This window comes from Coturnix japonica, chromosome 9 (genome assembly GCF_054131305.1).
Source record: "Coturnix japonica strain WE chromosome 9, WE-NBRP24, whole genome shotgun sequence".
Taxonomy (NCBI): domain Eukaryota; kingdom Metazoa; phylum Chordata; class Aves; order Galliformes; family Phasianidae; genus Coturnix; species Coturnix japonica.
In genome coordinates, this window is record NC_140671.1 from 12,965,676 (window position 1) to 12,986,072 (window position 20,397).

Sequence of the window (20,397 nt, forward strand, 5' to 3'; positions counted from 1 at the left end):
AGGATCTGACCCACAGCAGCCCCACAGCAACTCCTGCCCCATAGATCTGACCCACATATGCCCCAAAGCATCTCCTGCCCCATAGATCTGATCCACATATGTCGCACAGCAGCACCTGCACCATAGATCTGACCCACATCTGTCGCACAGCAGCTCCTGCCCCATAGATCAGACCAACATCAGCCCCACAGTATCTCCTGCCCTATAGATCTGACTCCCATCAGCCCCACAACAGCTCCTGCCCCATAGATCTGACGTACATCATCTCCACTGCAGCTCCGGCCCCATAGATCTGACACACATCATATGTAAAGCAGCTGCTGCCCAATAGATATGACCCACAACAGCTCCTGCCCCATAGATCTAACCCACAGCAGCCCCACAGATGCTCCTGCCCCATAGATCTGACGTACATCACCTCCACTGCAGCTCCTGCCCCATAGATCTGACCCAAATCTGCCCCACAGCAGATCCTGCCAAATAGATCTTAACCACAGCAGCTCCTGCCCCATAGATCTGACCCACATCAGCCCCACAGCAGCTCCTGCCCCATAGATCTGACCCACATCAGCCCCACAGCAGCTCCTGCCCCATAGCTCTGACCCACATCTACACCACAGCAGCTCCTCCCCATAGATCTAACACCCATCAGCCTCACAGCATCTCCTGCCCCATAGATAAGCCCTACATCTGCCCCACAGCAGCTCCTGCACTATAGATCTAACACACGTCAGCCCCACAGCAGCTCCTGCCCCATAGATCTGACCAAAATCTGCCCCGCAGCAGCTCCTGCCCCATAGATCAGACTAACATCAGCCCCACAGTAGCTCCTGCCACATAGATCTGACCCCCATCAGCCCCACAACAGCTCCTGCCCCATAGATCTAACCCACATCAGCCCCACAGCAACTCCTGCCCCATAGATCTGACACACATCATATGTAAAGCAGCTGCTGCCCAGTAGATATGACCCACAGCAGCTTCAGCCCCAAGGATCTGACCCACATCAGCTCCACAGCAGCTCCTGCCCCATAGATCTGACCCACATCTGTCGCACAGCAGCTCCTGCCCTATAGATCTGACCCACATCAGCCCCACAGCAGCTCCTGCCCCATAGATCTGACCCACATGTTCCCAAGAGCAGCTCTGCCCCATTGATTTGACCCACATCAGCCCCACAGTAGCTCCTGCCCCATAGATCTGACCCCCATCAGCCCCACTGCAGCTTAGGCCCCATAGATCTGACACACATCATATGTAAAGCAGCTGCTGCCCAATAGATATGACCCACAGCAGCTTCAGCCCCAAGGATCTGACCCACATCAGCTCCACAGCAGCTCCTGCCCCATAGATCTGACCCACATCTGTCGCACAGCAGCTCCTGCCCTATAGATCTGACCCACATCAGCCCCACAGCAGCTCCTGCCCCATAGATCTGACCCACATGTTCCCAAGAGCAGCTCTGCCCCATTGATTTGACCCACATCAGCCCCACAGTAGCTCCTGCCCCATAGATCTGACCCCCATCAGCCCCACTGCAGCTTAGGCCCCATAGATCTGACACACATCATATGTAAAGCAGCTGCTGCCCAATAGATATGACCCACAACAGCTCCTGCCCCATAGATCTAACCCACAGCAGCCCCACAGATGCTCCTGCCCCATAGATCTGACCTACATCATCTCCACTGCAGCTCCTGCCCCATAGATCTGACCCAAATCTGCCCCACAGCAGCTCCTGCCAAATAGATCTTAACCACAGCAGCTCCTGCCCCATAGATCTGACCCACATCTGCCACACAGCAGCTCCTGCCCCATAGCTCTGACCCACATCTGCACCACAGAAGCTCCTCCCCATAGATCTGACCCACATCTGCAACACAGCAGCTCCTGCTCCATAAATCTGACCAACATCAGGCCCACATCTGTTCCTGCCCCATAGATCTGACCCACAGCAGCTCCTGCCCCATAGATCTGACCCACATCAGACCCACAGCAGCTGCTGACCCATAGATCTGACCCACATCAGACCCACAGCAGCTGCTGACCCATAGATCTGACCCACATCTGCCCCACAGCAGCTCCTGCCCCATAGACCTGACAAACGTGTTCCCCACAGCAGCTCCTGCCCCATAGATCTGACCCACAGCATCTCCTGCCCCATAGATCTGACCCACAGCATCTCCTGCCCCATAGATCTGACCCCCATCAGCCCCACAACAGATCCTGCCCCATAGATCTAACCCACATCAGCCCCACAGCAGCTCCTGCCCCATAGATCTGACCCAAATCAGCCCCGCAGCAGATCCTGCTCCGTAGATCAGACCAACTTTAGCCCCACAGTAGCTCCTGCCCCATAGATCTGACCCCCATCAGCCCCACAACAGCTCCTGCCCCATAGATCTAACCCATATCAGCCCCACAGCAGCTCCTGCCCCATAGATCTGACACACATCATATGTAAAGCAGCTGCTGCCCAATAGATATGACCCACAGCAGCTTCAGCCCCAAGGATCTGACCCACATCAGCCCCAGAGCAGCTCCTGCCCCATAGATCAGACCAACATCAGCCCCACAGCAGCTCCTGCCATATAGATCTGACACACATCATATGTAAAGCAGCTGCTGCCCAGTAGATATGACCCACAGCAGCTTCAGCCCCAAGGATCTGACCCACATCAGCCCCACTGCAGCTCCTGCCCCATAGATCTGACCCACATCATATGTAAAGCAGCTGCTGCCCAATAGATATGACCCACAACAGCTCCTGCCCCATAGATCTAACCCACAGCAGCCCCACAGCAGCTCCTGCCCCATAGATCTGACGTACATCATCTCCACTGCAGCTCCTGCCCCATAGATCTGACCCAAATCTGCCCCACAGCAGATCCTGCCAAATAGATCTTAACCACAGCAGCTCCTGCCCCATAGATCTGACCCACATCAGCCCCACAGCAGCTCCTACACCATAGATCTGACCCACATCTGCCACACAGCAGCTCCTGCCCCATAGCTCTGACCCACATCTGCACCACAGCAGCTCCTCCCCATAGATCTAACACCCATCAGCCTCACAGCATCTCCTGCCCCATAGATAAGCCCTACATCTGACCCACAGCATCTCCTGCCCAATAGATCTGACCCCCATCAGCCCCACAGCATCTCCTGCCCCATAGATCTGACCCAAATCAGACCCACAGCAGCTGCTGACCAACTGATCATACCCACATCTGCCCCACAGCAGCTCCTGCCCCTTAGACCTGACCCACATGTTCCCCACAGCAGCTCCTGCCCCATAGATCTGACCCACAGCATCTCCTGCCCAATAGATCTGACCCCCATCAGCCCCACAACAGCTCCTGCCCCATAGATCTAACCCACATCAGCCCCACAGCAGCTCCTGCCCCATAGATCTGACACACATCATATGTAAAGCAGCTGCTGCCCAATAGATATGACCCACAGCAGCTTTAGCCCCAAGGATCTGACCCACAGCAGCCCCACAGGAACTCCTGCCCCATAGATCTGACCCACATCTGCCCCAAAGCATCTCCTGCCCCATATATCTTTCCCACATCAGCCCCACAGCAGATCCTGCCCCATAGATCTGACCCACATATGTCGCATAGCAGCACCTGCCCCATAGATCTGACCCACATCTGTCGCACAGCAGCTCCTGCCCTATAGATCTGACCCACATCAGCCCCACAGCAGCTCCTGCCCCATAGATCTGACCCACATGTTCCCAAGAGCAGCTCTGCCCCATTGATTTGACCCACATCAGCCCCACAGTAGCTCCTGCCCCATAGATCTGACCCCCATCAGCCCCACTGCAGCTCCTGCCCCATAGATCTGACACACATCATATGTAAAGCAGCTGCTGCCCAATAGATATGACCCACAGCAGCTTCAGCCCCAAGGATCTGACCCACATCAGCTTCACAGCAACTCCTGCCCCATAGATCTGACCCACATCTGCCCCAAAGCATCTCCTGCCCCATAGATCTTTCCCACATCAGCCCCACAGCAGCTCCTGCCCCATAGATCTGACCCACATCAGCCCCACAGCAACTCCTACACCATAGATCTGACCCACATCTGCCACACAGCAGCTCCTGCCCCATAGCTCTGAACCACATCTGCACCACAGCAGCTCCTCCCCATAGATCTAACACCCATCAGCCTCACAGCATCTCCTGCCCCATAGATAAGCCCTACATCTGCCCCACAGCAGCTCCTGCCCCATAGACCTGACCCACATGTTCCCCACAGTAGCTCCTGCCCCATAGATCTGACCCACAGCATCTCCTGCCCAATAGATCTGACCCCCATCAGCCCCACAGCAGCTCCTGCCCCATAGATCTGACCCACATCAGACCCACAGCAGCTGCTGACCCACTGATCTGACCCACATCTGCCCCACAGCAGCTCCTGCCCCATAGACCTGACCCACGTGTTCCCCACAGTAGCTCCTGCCCCATAGATCTGACCCACAGCATCTCCTGCCCAATAGATCTGACCCCCATCAGCCCCACAGTAGCTCCTGCCCCATAGATCTGACCCCCATCAGCCCCAGAACAGCTCCTGCCCCATAGATCTGACCCACATCAGCCCCACAGCAGCTCCTGCCCCATAGATCTGTCACACATCATATGTAAAGCAGCTGCTGCCCAATAGATATGACCCACAGCAGCTTAAGCCCCAAGGATCTGACCCACAGCAGCCCCACAGCAACTCCTGCCCAATAGATCTGACCCACATATGCCCCAAAGCATCTCCTGCCCCATAGATCTGACCCACATATGTCGCACAGCAGCACCTGCACCATAGATCTGACCCACATCTGTCGCACAGCAGCTCCTGCCCCATAGATCAGACCAACATCAGCCCCACAGTATCTACTGCCCCATAGATCTGACCCCCATCAGCCCCACACCAGCTCCTGCCCCATAGATCTGACGTACATCATCTCCACTGCAGCTCCGGCCCCATAGATCTGACACACATCATATGTAAAGCAGCTGCTGCCCAATAGATATGACCCACAACAGCTCCTGCCCCATAGATCTAACCCACAGCAGCCCCACAGCAGCTCCTGCCCCATAGATCTGACGTACATCATCTCCACTGCAGCTCCTGCCCCATAGATCTGACCCAAATCTGCCCCACAGCAGATCCTGCCAAATAGATCTTAACCACAGCAGCTCCTGCCCCATAGATCTGACCCACATCAGCCCCACAGCAGCTCCTGCCCCATAGATCTGACCCACATCAGCCCCACAGTAGCTCCTACACCATAGATCTGACCCACATCTGCCACACAGCAGCTCCTGCCCCATAGCTCTGACCCACATCTACACCACAGCAGCTCCTCCCCATAGATCTAACACCCATCAGCCTCACAGCATCTCCTGCCCCATAGATAAGCCCTACATCTGCCCCACAGCAGCTCCTGCACCATAGATCTAACCCACATCAGCCCCACAGCAGCTCCTGCCCCATAGATCTGACCAAAATCTGCCCCGCAGCAGCTCCTGCCCCATAGATCAGACTACATCAGCCCCACAGTAGCTCCTGCCCTAAGGATCTGACCCCAATCAGCCCCACAACAGCTCCTGCCCCATAGATCTAAACCACATCAGCCCCACAGCAGCTCCTGCCCCATAGATCTGACACACATCATATGTAAAGCAGCTGCTGCCCAATAGATATGACCCACAGCAGCTTAAGCCCCAAGTATCTGACCCACAGCAGCCCCACTGCAACTCCAGCCCCATAGATCTGACCCACATCTGCCCCAAAGCATCTCCTGCCCCTTAGATCTTTCCCACATCAGCCCCACAGCAGATCCTGCCCCATAGATCTGACCCACATATGTCGCACAGCAGCACCTGCCCCATAGATCTGACCCACATCTGTCGCACAGCAGCTCCTGCCCCATAGATCAGACCAACATCAGCCCCGCAGCAGCTCCTGCCCCATAGATCAGACTAACATCAGCCCCACAGTAGCTCCTGCCACATAGATCTGACCCCCATCAGCCCCACAACAGCTCCTGCCCCATAGATCTAACCCACATCAGCCCCACAGCAACTCCTGCCCCATAGATCTGACACACATCATATGTAAAGCAGCTGCTGCCCAGTAGATATGACCCACAGCAGCTTCAGCCCCAAGGATCTGACCCACATCAGCTCCACAGCAGCTCCTGCCCCATAGATCTGACCCACATCTGTCGCACAGCAGCTCCTGCCCTATAGATCTGACCCACATCAGCCCCACAGCAGCTCCTGCCCCATAGATCTGACCCACATGTTCCCAAGAGCAGCTCTGCCCCATTGATTTGACCCACATCAGCCCCACAGTAGCTCCTGCCCCATAGATCTGACCCCCATCAGCCCCACTGCAGCTTAGGCCCCATAGATCTGACACACATCATATGTAAAGCAGCTGCTGCCCAATAGATATGACCCACAACAGCTCCTGCCCCATACATCTAACCCACAGCAGCCCCACAGATGCTCCTGCCCCATAGATCTGACCTACATCATCTCCACTGCAGCTCCTGCCCCATAGATCTGACCCAAATCTGCCCCACAGCAGCTCCTGCCAAATAGATCTTAACCACAGCAGCTCCTGCCCCATAGATCTGACCCACATCAGCCCCACAGCAGCTCCTACACCATAGATCTGACCCACATCTGCCACACAGCAGCTCCTGCCCCATAGCTCTGACCCACATCTGCACCACAGCAGCTCCTCCCCATAGATCTGACCCACATCTGCAACACAGCAGCTCCTGCTCCATAAATCTGACCAACATCAGGCCCACATCTGTTCCTGCCCCATAGATCTGACCCACAGCAGCTCCTGCCCCATAGATCTGACCCACATCAGACCCACAGCAGCTGCTGACCCATAGATCTGACCCACATCAGACCCACAGCAGCTGCTGACCCATAGATCTGACCCACATCTGCCCCACAGCAGCTCCTGCCCCAGAGACCTGACACACGTGTTCCCCACAGCAGCTCCTGCCCCATAGATCTGACCCACAGCATCTCCTGCCCCATAGATCTGACCCACAGCATCTCCTGCCCCATAGATCTGACCCCCATCAGCCCCACAACAGATCCTGCCCCATAGATCTAACCCACATCAGCCCCACAGCAGCTCCTGCCCCATAGATCTGACCCAAATCAGCCCCGCAGCAGCTCCTGCTCCGTAGATCAGACCAACTTTAGCCCCACAGTAGCTCCTGCCCCATAGATCTGACCCCCATCAGCCCCACAACAGCTCCTGCCCCATAGATCTAACCCACATCAGCCCCACAGCAGCTCCTGCCCCATAGATCTGACACACATCATATGTAAAGCAGCTGCTGCCCAATAGATATGACCCACAGCAGCTTCAGCCCCAAGGATCTGACCCACATCAGCCCCACAGCAACTCCTGCCCAATAGATCTGACCCACATCTGCCCCAAAGCATCTCCTGCCCCATAGATCTTTCCCAAATCAGCCCCGCAGCAGCTCCTGCCCCATAGATCAGACCAACATCAGCCCCACAGTAGCTCCTGCCTCATAGATCTGACCCCCATCAGCCCCACAACAGCTCCTGCCCCATAGATCTAACCCACATCAGCCCCACAGCAGCTCCTGCCCCACAGATCTGACACACATCATATGTAAAGCAGCTGCTGCCCAGTAGATATGACCCACAGCAGCTTCAGCCCCAAGGATCTGACCCACATCAGCCCCACAGCAGCTCCTGCCCCATAGATCTGACCCACATCTGTCGCACAGCAGCTCCTGCCCTATAGATCTGACCCACATCAGCCCCACAGCAGCTCCTGCCCCATAGATCTGACCCACATGTTCCCAAGAGCAGCTCTGCCCCATTGATTTGACCCACATCAGCCCCACAGTAGCTCCTGCCCCATAGATCTGACCCCCATCAGCCCCACTGCAGCTCCGGCCCCATAGATCTGACACACATCATATGTAAAGCAGCTGCTGCCCAATAGATATGACCCACAACAGCTCCTGCCCCATAGATCTAACCCACATCAGCCCCACAGATGCTCCTGCCCCATAGATCTGACCTACATCATCTCCACTGCAGCTCCTGCCCCATAGATCTGACCCAAATCTGCCCCACAGCAGCTCCTGCCAAATAGATCTTAACCACAGCAGCTCCTGCCCCATAGATCTGACCCACATCAGCCCCACAGCAGCTCCTACACCATAGATCTGACCCACATCTGCCACACAGCAGCTCCTGCCCCATAGCTCTGACCCACATCTGCACCACAGCAGCTCCTCCCCATAGATCTGACCCACATCTGTAACACAGCAGCTCCTGCTCCATAAATCTGACCAACATCAGGCCCACATCTGTTCCTGCCCCATAGATCTGACCCACAGCAGCTCCTGCCCCATAGATCTGACCCACATCAGACCCACAGCAGCTGCTGACCCATAGATCTGACCCACATCAGACCCACAGCAGCTGCTGACCCATAGATCTGACCCACATCTGCCCCACAGCAGCTCCTGCCCCATAGACCTGACACACGTGTTCCCCACAGCAGCTCCTGCCCCATAGATCTGACACACATCATATGTAAAGCAGCTGCTGCCCAGTAGATATGACCCACAGCAGCTTCAGCCCCAAGGATCTGACCCACGTCAGCCCCACAGCAGCTCCTGCCCCATAGATCTGACCCACATCTGTCGCACAGCAGCTCCTGCCCTATAGATCTGACCCACATCAGCCCCACAGCAGCTCCTGCCCCATAGATCTGACCCACATGTTCCCAAGAGCAGCTCTGCCCCATTGATTTGACCCACATCAGCCCCACAGTAGCTCCTGCCCCATAGATCTGACCCCCATCAGCCCCACTGCAGCTCCGGCCCCATAGATCTGACACACATCATATGTAAAGCAGCTGCTGCCCAATAGATATGACCCACAACAGCTCCTGCCCCATAGATCTAACCCACAGCAGCCCCACAGCAGCTCCTGCCCCATAGATCTGACGTACATCATCTCCACTGCAGCTCCTGCCCCATAGATCTGACCCAAATCTGCCCCACAGCAGATCCTGCCAAATAGATCTTAACCACAGCAGCTCCTGCCCCATAGATCTGACCCACATCAGCCCCACAGCAGCTCCTACACCATAGATCTGACCCACATCTGCCACACAGCAGCTCCTGCCCCATAGCTCTGACCCACATCTGCACCACAGCAGCTCCTCCCCATAGATCTAACACCCATCAGCCCCACAGCATCTCCTGCCCCATAGATAAGCCCTACATCTGCCCCACAGCAGCTCCTGCACCATAGATCTAACCCACATCAGCCCCACAGCAGCTCCTGCCCCATAGATCTGACCCAAATCTGCCCCGCAGCAGCTCCTGCCCCATAGATCAGACTAACATCAGCCCCACAGTAGCTCCTGCCCTAAGGATCTGACCCCCATCAGCCCCACAACAGCTCCTGCCCCATAGAACTAAACCACATCAGCCCCACAGCAGCTCCTGCCCCATATATCTGACAAACATCATATGTAAAGCAGCTGCTGCCCAATAGATATGACCCACAGCAGCTTCAGCCCCAAGGATCTGACCCACATCAGCCCCACAGCAGCTCCTGCCCCATAGATCTGACCCACATCTGTCGCAAAGCAGCTCCTGCCCTATAGATCTGACCCACATCAGCCCCACAGCAGCTCCTGCCCCATAGATCTGACCCACATGTTCCCAAGAGCAGCTCTGCCTTATTGATTTGACCCACATCAGCCCCACAGTAGCTCCTGCCCTATAGATCTGACCCCCATCAGCCCCACTGCAGCTTAGGCCCCATAGATCTGACACACATCATATGTAAAGCAGCTGCTGCCCAATAGATATGACCCACAACAGCTCCTGCCCCATAGATCTAACCCACAGCAGCCCCACAGATGCTCCTGCCCCATAGATCTGACCTACATCATCTCCACTGCAGCTCCTGCCCCATAGATCTGACCCACATCAGCCCCACAGCAGCTCCTGCCCCATAGCTCTGACCCACATCTGCACCACAGCAGCTCCTCCCCATAGATCTGACCCACATCTGCAACACAGCAGCTCCTGCTCCATAAATCTGACCAACATCAGGCCCACATCTGTTCCTGCCCCATAGATCTGACCCACAGCAGCTCCTGCCCCATAGATCTGACCCACATCAGACCCACAGCAGCTGCTGACCCATAGATCTGACGCACATCAGACCCACAGCAGCTGCTGACCCGTAGATCTGACCCACATCTGCCCCACAGCAGCTCCTGCCCCATAGACCTGACACACGTGTTCCCCACAGCAGCTCCTGCCCCATAGATCTGACCCACAGCATCTACTGCCCCATAGATCTGACCCACAGCATCTCCTGCCCCATAGATCTGACCCCCATCAGCCCCACAACAGATCCTGCCCCATAGATCTAACCCACATCAGCCCCACAGCAGCTCCTGCCCCATAGATCTGACCCAAATCAGCCCCGCAGCAGCTCCTGCTCCGTAGATCAGACCAACATTAGCCCCACAGTAGCTCCTGCCCCATAGATCTGACCCCCATCAGCCCCACAACAGCTCCTGCCCCATAGATCTAACCCACATCAGCCCCACAGCAGCTCCTGCCCCATAGATCTGACACACATCATATGTAAAGCAGCTGCTGCCCAATAGATATGACCCACAGCAGCTTCAGCCCCAAGGATCTGACCCACATCAGCCCCACAGCAGCTCCTGCCCCATAGATCTGACCCATATCAGCCCCGCATCAGCTCCTGCCCCATAGATCAGACCAACTTAAGCCCCACAGTAGCTCCTGCCCCATAGATCTGACACACATCATATGTAAAGCAGCTGCTGCCCAATAGATATGACCCACAGCAGCTTCAGCCCCAAGGATCTGACCCACATCAGCCCCACAGCAACTCCTGCCCCATAGATCTGACCCACACCTGCCCCAAAGCATCTCCTGCCCCATAGATCTTTCCTACATCAGCCCCACAGCAGCTCCTGCCCCATAGATCTGACCCACATCAGCCCCACAGCAACTCCTACACCATAGATCTGACCCACATCTGCCACACAGCAGCTCCTGCCCCATAGCTCTGACCCACATCTGCACCACAGCAGCTCCTCCCCATAGATCTAACACCCATCAGCCTCACAGCATCTCCTGCCCAATAGATAAGCCCTAAATCTGCCCCACAGCAGCTCCTGCACCATAGATCTAACCCACATCAGCCCCACAGCAGCTCCTGCCCCATAGATCTGACCCAAATCTGCCCCGCAGCAGCTCCTGCCCCATAGATCAGACTAACATCAGCCCCACAGTAGCTCCTGCCCTAAGGATCTGACCCCCATCAGCCCCACAACAGCTCCTGCCCCATATATCTGACACACATCATATCTAAAGCAGCTGCTGCCCAATAGATATGACCCACAGCAGCTTCAGCCCCAAGGATCTGACCCACAGCAGCCCCACAGCAACTCCTGCCCCATAGATCTGACCAACATCTGCCCCAAAGCATCTCCTGCCCCATAGATCTTTCCCACATCAGCCCCACAGCAGATCCTGCCCCATAGATCTGACCCACATATGTCGCACAGCAGCACCTGCCCCATAGATCTGACCCACATCTGTCGCACAGCAGCTCCTGCCCCATAGATCAGACCAACATCAGCCCCACAGTAGCTCCTGCCCCATAGATCTGACCCCCATCAGCCCCACAGTAGCTCCTGCCCCATAGATCTGACCCCCATCAGCCCCACAACAGCTCCTGCCCCATAGATCTAACCCACATCAGCCCCACAGCAGCTCCTGCCCCATAGATCTGACACACATCATATGTAAAGCTGCTGCTGCCCAATAGATATGACCCACAGCAGCTTCAGCCCCAAGGATCTGACCCACATCAGCTCCACAGCAGCTCTTGCCCCATAGATCTGACCAACATGTGTCGCACAGCAGCTCCTGCCCTATAGATCTGACCCACATCAGCCCCACAGCAGCTCCTGACCCATAGATCTGAAACATATCATATGTAAAGCAGCTGCTGCCCAATAGATATGACCCACAACAGCTCCTGCCCCATAGATCTAACCCACAGCAGCCCCACAGATGCTCCTGCCCCATAGATCTGACCTACATCATCTCAACTGCAGCTCCTGCCCCATAGATCTGACCCAAATCTGCCTCACAGCAGCTCCTGCCAAATAGATCTTAACCACAGCAGCTCCTGCCCCATAGATCTGACCCACATCAGCCCCACAGCAGCTCCTACACCATAGATATGACCCACATCAGCCCCACAGCAGCTCCTACACAATAGATCTGACCCACATCAGCCCCACAGCAGCTCCTGCCCCATAGATCTGACCCCCATCAGCCCCACAGTAGCTCCTGCCCCATAGATCTGACCCCCATCAGCCCCACAACAGCTCCTGCCCCATAGATCTAACCCACATCAGCCCCACAGCAGCTCTTGCCCCATAGATCTGACACACATCATATGTAAAGCAGCTGCTGCCCAATAGATATGACCCACAGCAGCTTCAGCCCCAAGGATCTGACCCACATCTGCCCCAAAGCAGCTCCTGCCCCATAGATCTGACCCACATCTGTCGCACAGCAGCTCCTGCCCTATAGATCTGACCCACATCAGCCCCACAGCAGCTCCTGCCCCATAGTTCTGACCCACATGTTCCCAAGAGCAGCTCTGCCCCATTGATTTGACCCACATCAGCCCCACAGTAGCTCCTGCCCCATAGATCTGACCCCCATCAGCCCCACTGCAGCTTAGGCCCCATAGATCTGACACACATCATATGTAAAGCAGCTGCTGCCCAATAGATATGACCCACAACAGCTCCTGCCCAATAGATCTAACCCACAGCAGCCCCACAGATGCTCCTGCCCCATAGATCTGACCTACATCATCTCCACTGCAGCTCCTGCCCCATAGATCTGACCCAAATCTGCCCCACAGCAGCTCCTGCCAAATAGATCTTAACCACAGCAGCTCCTGCCCCATAGATCTGACCCACATCAGCCCCACAGCAGCTCCAAAACCATAGATCTGACCCACATCAGCCCCACAGCAGCTCCTACACCATAGATCTGACCCACATCTGCCACACAGCAGCTCCTGCCCCATAGCTCTGACCCACATCTGCACCACAGCAGCTCCTCCCCATAGATCTGACCCACATCTGCAACACAGCAGCTCCTGCTCCATAAATCTGACCAACATCAGGCCCACATCTGTTCCTGCCCCATAGATCTGACCCACAGCAGCTCCTGCCCCATAGATCTGACCCACATCAGACCCACAGCAGCTGCTGACGCATAGATCTGACCCACATCAGACCCACAGCAGCTGCTGACCCATAGATCTGACCCACATCTGCCCCACAGCAGCTCCTGCCCCATAGACCTGACACACGTGTTCCCCACAGCAGCTCCTGCCCCATAGATCTGACCCACAGCATCTCCTGCCCCATAGATCTGACCCACTGCATCTCCTGCCCCATAGATCTGACCCCCATCAGCCCCACAACAGATCCTGCCCCATAGATCTAACCCACATCAGCCCCACAGCAGCTCCTGCCCCATAGATCTGACCCAAATCAGCCCCGCAGCAGCTCCTGCTCCGTAGATCAGACCAACATTAGCCCCACAGTAGCTCCTGCCCCATAGATCTGACCCCCATCAGCCCCACAACAGCTCCTGCCCCATAGATCTAACCCACATCAGCCCCACAGCAGCTCCTGCCCCATAGATCTGACACACATCATATGTAAAGCAGCTGCTGCCCAGTAGATATGACCCACAGCAGCTTCAGCCCCAAGGATCTGAACCACATCAGCCCCACAGCAGCTCCTGCCCCATAGATCTGACCCAAATCAGCCCCGCATCAGCTCCTGCCCCATAGATCAGACAAACTTAAGCCCCACAGTAGCTCCTGCCCCATAGATCTGACACACATCATATGTAAAGCAGCTGCTGCCCAATAGATATGACCGACAGCAGCTTCAGCCCCAAGGATCTGACCCACATCAGCCCCACAGCAGCTCCTGCCCCATAGATCTGACCCACATCTGCCCCAAAGCATCTCCTGCCCCATAGATCTTTCCCACATCAGCCCCACAGCAGCTCCTGCCCCATAGATCTGACCCACATCAGCCCCACAGCAACTCCTACAACATAGATCTGACCCACATCTGCCACACAGCAGCTCCTGCCCCATAGCTCTGACCCACATCTGCACCACAGCAGCTCCTCCCCATAGATCTAACACCCATCAGCCTCACAGCAGCTCCTGCCCCATAGATAAGCCCTACATCTGCCCCACAGCAACTCCTGCACCATAGATCTGACCCACATCTGCCCCAAAGCATCTCCTGCCCCATAGATCTTTCCCACATCAGCCCCACAGCAGATCCTGCCCCATAGATCTGACCCACATATGTCGCACAGCAGCACCTGCCCCATAGATCTGACCCACATCAGACCCACAGCAGCTCCTGCCCCATAGATCTGACCCACATCAGACCCACAGCAGCTGCTGACCCATAGATCTGACCCACATCTGCCCAACAGCAGCTCCTGCCCCATAGACCTGACCCACATGTTCCCACAGCAGCTCCTGCCCCATAGATCTGACCCACAGCATCTCCTGCCCCATAGATCTGACACCCATCAGCCCCACAACAGCTCCTGCCCCATAGATCTAACCCACATCATCCCCACAGCAGCTCCTGTCCCATAGATCTAACCCAAATCAGCCCCGCAGCAGCTCCTGCCCCATAGATCAGACCAACATCAGCCCCACAGTATCTCCTGCCCCATAGATCTGACCCCCATCAGCCCCACAACAGCTCCTGCCCCATAGATCTGACGTACATCATCTCCACTGCAGCTCCTGCCCCAGAGATCTGACCCAAATCTGCCCCACAGCAGATCCTACCAAATAGATCTTAACCACAGCAGCTCCTGCCCCATAGATCTGACCCACATCAGCCCCACAGCAGCTCCTACACCATAGATCTGACCCACATCTGCCACACAGCAGCTCCTGCCCCATAGATCTGACCCACAGCATCTCCTGCCCCATAGATCTGACCCCCATCAGCCCCACAACAGCTCCTGCCCCATAGATCTAACCCACATCAGCCCCACAGCAGCTCCTGCCCCATAGATCTGACCCAAATCAGACCTGCAGCAGCTCCTGCCAACTAGATCAGACCAACATCAGCCCCACAGTAGCTCCTGCTCTAAGGATCTGACCCCCATCAGCCCCACAACAGCTCCTGCCCCATAGATCTAACCCACATCAGCCCCACAGCAGCTCCTGCCCCATAGATCTTTCCCAAATCAGCCCCGCAGCAGCTCCTGCCCCATAGAACAGACCAACATCAGCCCCACAGTAGCTCCTTCCTCGTAGATCTGACCCCCATCAGCCCCAAAACAGCTCCTGCCCCATAGATCTAACCCACATCAGCCCCACAGCAGCTCCTGCCCCACAGATCTGACACACATCATATGTAAAGCAGCTGCTGCCCAGTAGATATGACCCACAGCAGCTCCTGCCCCATAGATCTGACCCACATCAGCCCCACAGTAGCTCCTGCCCCATAGATCTGACCCCCATCAGCCCCACTGCAGCTCCGGCCCCATAGATCTGACACACATCATATGTAAAGCAGCTGCTGCCCAATAGATATGACCCACAACAGCTCCTGCCCCATAGATCTAACCCACAGCAGCCCCACAGCAGCTCCTGCCCCATAGATCTGACGTACATCATCTCCACTGCAGCTCCTGCCCCATAGATCTGACCCAAATCTGCCCCACAGCAGCTCCTGCCAAATAGATCTTAACCACAGCAGCTCCTGCCCCATAGATCTGACCCACATCAGCCCCACAGCAGCTCCTACACCATAGATCTGACCCACATCTGCCACACAGCAGCTCCTGCCCCATAGCTCTGACCCACATCTGCACCACAGCAGCTCCTCCCCATAGATCTGACCCACATCTGCACCACAGCAGCTCCTCCCCATAGATCTAACACCCATCAGCCTCACAGCATCTCCTGCCCCATAGATAAGCCCTACATCTGCCCCACAGCAGATCCTGCACCATAGATCTAACCCACATCAGCCCCACAGCAGCTCCTGCCCCATAGATCTGACCCAAATCTGCCCCGCAGCAGCTCCTGCCCCATAGATCAGACCAACATCAGCCCCACAGTAGCTCCTGCCCTAAGGATCTGACCCCCATCAGCCCCACAACAGCTCCTGCCCCATAGATCTAAACCACATCAGCCCCACAGCAGCTCCTGCCCCATATATCTGACACACATCATATGTAAAGCAGCTGCTGCCCAATAGATATGACCCACAGCAGCTTCAGCCCAAAGGATCTGACCCACAGCAGCCCCACAGCAACTCCTGCCCCATAGATCTGACCCACATCTGCCCCAAAGCATCTCCTGCCCCATAGATCTGACCCACATCAGCCCCACAGCAGATCCTGCCCCATAGATCTGACCCACATATGTCGCACAGCAGCACCTGCCCCATAGATCTGACCCACATCTGTCGCACAGCAGCTCCTGCCCCATAGATCAGACCAACATCAGCCCCACAGTAGCTCCTGCCCCATAGATCTGACCCCCATCATCCCCACAGTAGCTCCTGCCCCATAGATCTGACCCCCATCAGCCCCACAACAGCTCCTGCCCCATAGATCTAACCCACATCAGCCCCACAGCATCTCCTGCCCCATAGATCTGACACACATCATATGTAAAGCAGCTGCTGCCCAATAGATATGACCCACAACAGCTCCTGCCCCATAGATCTAACCCACAGCAGCCCCACAGATGCTCCTGCCCCATAGATCTGACCTACATCATCTCCACTGCAGCTCCTGCCCCATAGATCTGACCCACATCAGACCCACAGCAGCTGCTGACCCATAGATCTGACCCACATCAGACCCACAGCAGCTGCTGACCCATAGATCTGACCCACATCAGACCCTCAGCAGCTGCTGACCCATAGATCTGACCCACATCTGCCCCACAGCAGCTCCTGCCCCATAGACCTGACACACGTGTTCCCCACAGCAGCTCCTGCCCCATAGATCTGACCCACAGCATCTCCTGCCCCATAGATCTGACCCACTGCATCTCCTGCCCCATAGATCTGACCCCCATCAGCCCCACAACCGATCCTGCCCCATAGATCTAACCCACATCAGCCCCACAGCAGCTCCTGCCCCATAGATCTGACCCAAATCAGCCCCGCAGCAGCTCCTGCTCCGTAGATCAGACCAACATTAGCCCCACAGTAGCTCCTGCCCCATAGATCTGACCCCCATCAGCCCCACAACAGATCCTGCCCCATAGATCTGACACCCATCAGCCCCACTGCAGCTCCGGCCCCATAGATCTGACACACATCATATGTAAAGCAGCTGCTGCCCAATAGATATGACCCACAACAGCTCCTGCCCCATAGATCTAACCCACAGCAGCCCCACAGCAGCTCCTGCCCCATAGATCTGACGTACATCATCTCCACTGCAGCTCCTGCCCCATAGATCTGACCCACATCTGCCCCAAAGCATCTCCTGCCCCATAGATCTTTCCCACATCAGCCCCACAGCAGATCCTGCCCCATAGATCTGACCCCCATCAGCCCCACAACAGCTCCTGCCCCATAGATCTGACCCACATATGTCGCACAGCAGTACCTGCCCCATAGATCTGACACACATCTGTCGCACAGCAGCTCCTGCCCAATAGATGAGACCAACATCAGCCCCACAGTAGCTCCTGCCCCATAGATCTGACCCCCATCAGCCCCACAGTAGCTCCTGCCCCATAGATCTGACTCCCATTAGCCCCACAGTAGCTCCTGCCCCATAGATCTGACCCACATCAGCCCCACAACAGCTCCTGCCCCATAGATCTGACCCACATCAGCCCCACAGCAGCTCCTGCCCCATAGATCTGACACACATCATTTGTAAAGCAGCTGCTGCCCAATAGATATGACCCACAGCAGCTTCAGCCCCAAGGATCTGACCCACATCAGCCCCACAGCAGCTCCTGCCCCATAGATCTGACCCACATCTGTCGCACAGCAGCTCCTGCCCCATAGATCTGGCCCACATCTGTCGCACAGCAGCTCCTGCCCTATAGATCTGACCCACATCAGCCCCACAGCAGCTCCTGCCCCATAGATCTGACCCACATGTTCCCAAGAGCAGCTCTGCCCCATAGGTCTGACCCACATATGCCCCACAGCAGCTCCTGCTCCATAGATCTGACCCACATCAGCCACACAGCAGCTCCTGACTCATAAATCTGACCCACAGAAGCTCCTGCCCCATAGATCTGACCCCCATCAGCCCCACAACAGCTCCTGCCCCATAGCTCTAACCCACATCAGCCCCACAGCAGATCCTGCCCCATAGATCAGACCAACATCAGCCCCACAGTAGCTCCTGCCCCATAGATCTGACCCCAATCATCCCCACAACAGCTCCTGCCCCATAGATCTAACCCACATCAGCCCCACTGCAGCTCCGGCCCCATAGATCTGAAACATATCATATGTAAAGCAGCTGCTGCCCAATAGATATGACCCACAACAGCTCCTGCCCCATAGATCTAACCCACAGCAGCCCCACAGCAGCTCCTGCCCCATAGATCTGACCCAAATCTGCCCCACAGCAGATCCTGCCAAATAGATCTTAACCACAGCAGCTCCTGCCCCATAGATCTGACCCACGTCAGCCCCACAGCAGCTCCTACACCATAGATCTGACCCACATCTGCCACACACCATCTCCTACCCCATAGATCTTTCCCACTTCTGCCCCACAGCAGCTCCTGCCCCATAGCTCTGACCCACATCTGCACCACAGCAGCTCCTCCCCATAGATCTAACACCCATCAGCCTCACAGCAGCTCCTGCCCCATAGATATGCCCTACATCTGCCTCACAGCAGCTCCTGCACCATAGATCTGACCCACAACTGCAACACAGCAGATCCTGCTCCATAAATCTGACCAACATCAGGCCCACATCTGTACCTGCCCCATAGATCTGACCCACAGCAGCTACTGCACCATAGATTTGACCCACATCTGCAACACAGCAGCTCCTGCTCCATAAATCTGACCAACATCAGGCCCACATCTGTTCCTGCCCAATAGATATGACCCACATCAGCCCCACAGCAGCTCCTGCCCCATAGATCTGACCCACATCAGACCCACAGCAGCTGCTGACCCATAGATCTGACCCACATCTGCCCCACAGCAGCTCCTGCACCATAGACCTGACCCACATGTTCCCCACAGCAGCTCCGGCCCCATAGATCTGACCCACAGCATCTCCTGCCCCATAGATCTGACCCCCATCAGCCCCACAACAGCTCCTGCCCCCTAGATCTAACCCATATCAGCCCCACAGCAGCTCCTGCCCCATAGATCTGACCCAAATCAGCCCCGCAGCAGCTCCTGCCCCATAGATCTGACACACATCATATGTAAAGCAGCTGCTGCCCAATAGATATGACCCACAGCAGCTTCAGCCCCAAGGATCTGACTCACATCAGCCCCACAGCAGCTCCTGCCCCATAGATCTGACCAACATGTTCCCAAGAGCAGCTCCTGCCCCATAGGTCTGACCCACATGTGCCCCACAGCAGCTCCTGCCATATAGATCTGACCCACATATGCCCCACAGCAGCTCCTGCCCCATAGATCTGACTCAAATCTGCCCCACAGCAGCTCCTGCCAAATAGATCTTATCCACAGCAGCTCCTGCCCCATAGATCTGACCCACATCAGCCCCACAGCATCTCCTACACCATAGATCTCACCCACATCTGCCACACACCATCTCCTACCCCATAGATCTTACCCACTTCTGCCCCACAGCAGCTCCTGCCCCATAGATCTGACCCACATCTGCACCACAGCAGCTCCTCCCCATAGATCTAACACCCATCAGCCTCACATCAGCTCCTGCCCCATAGATAAGCCCTACATCTGCCCCACAGCAGCTCCTGCACCATAGATCTGACCCACATCAGCAACACAGCAGCTCCTGCTCCATAAATCTGACCAACATCAGGCCCACATCTGTTCCTGCCCCATAGATCTGACCCACAGCAGACCCACAGCAGCTGCTGACCCATGAATCTGACCCACATCTGCCCCACAGCAGCTCCTGCAACATAGACCTGACCCACATGTTCTCCACAGCAGCTCCTGCCCCATAGATCTGACCCACAGCATCTCCTGCCCCATAGATCTGACC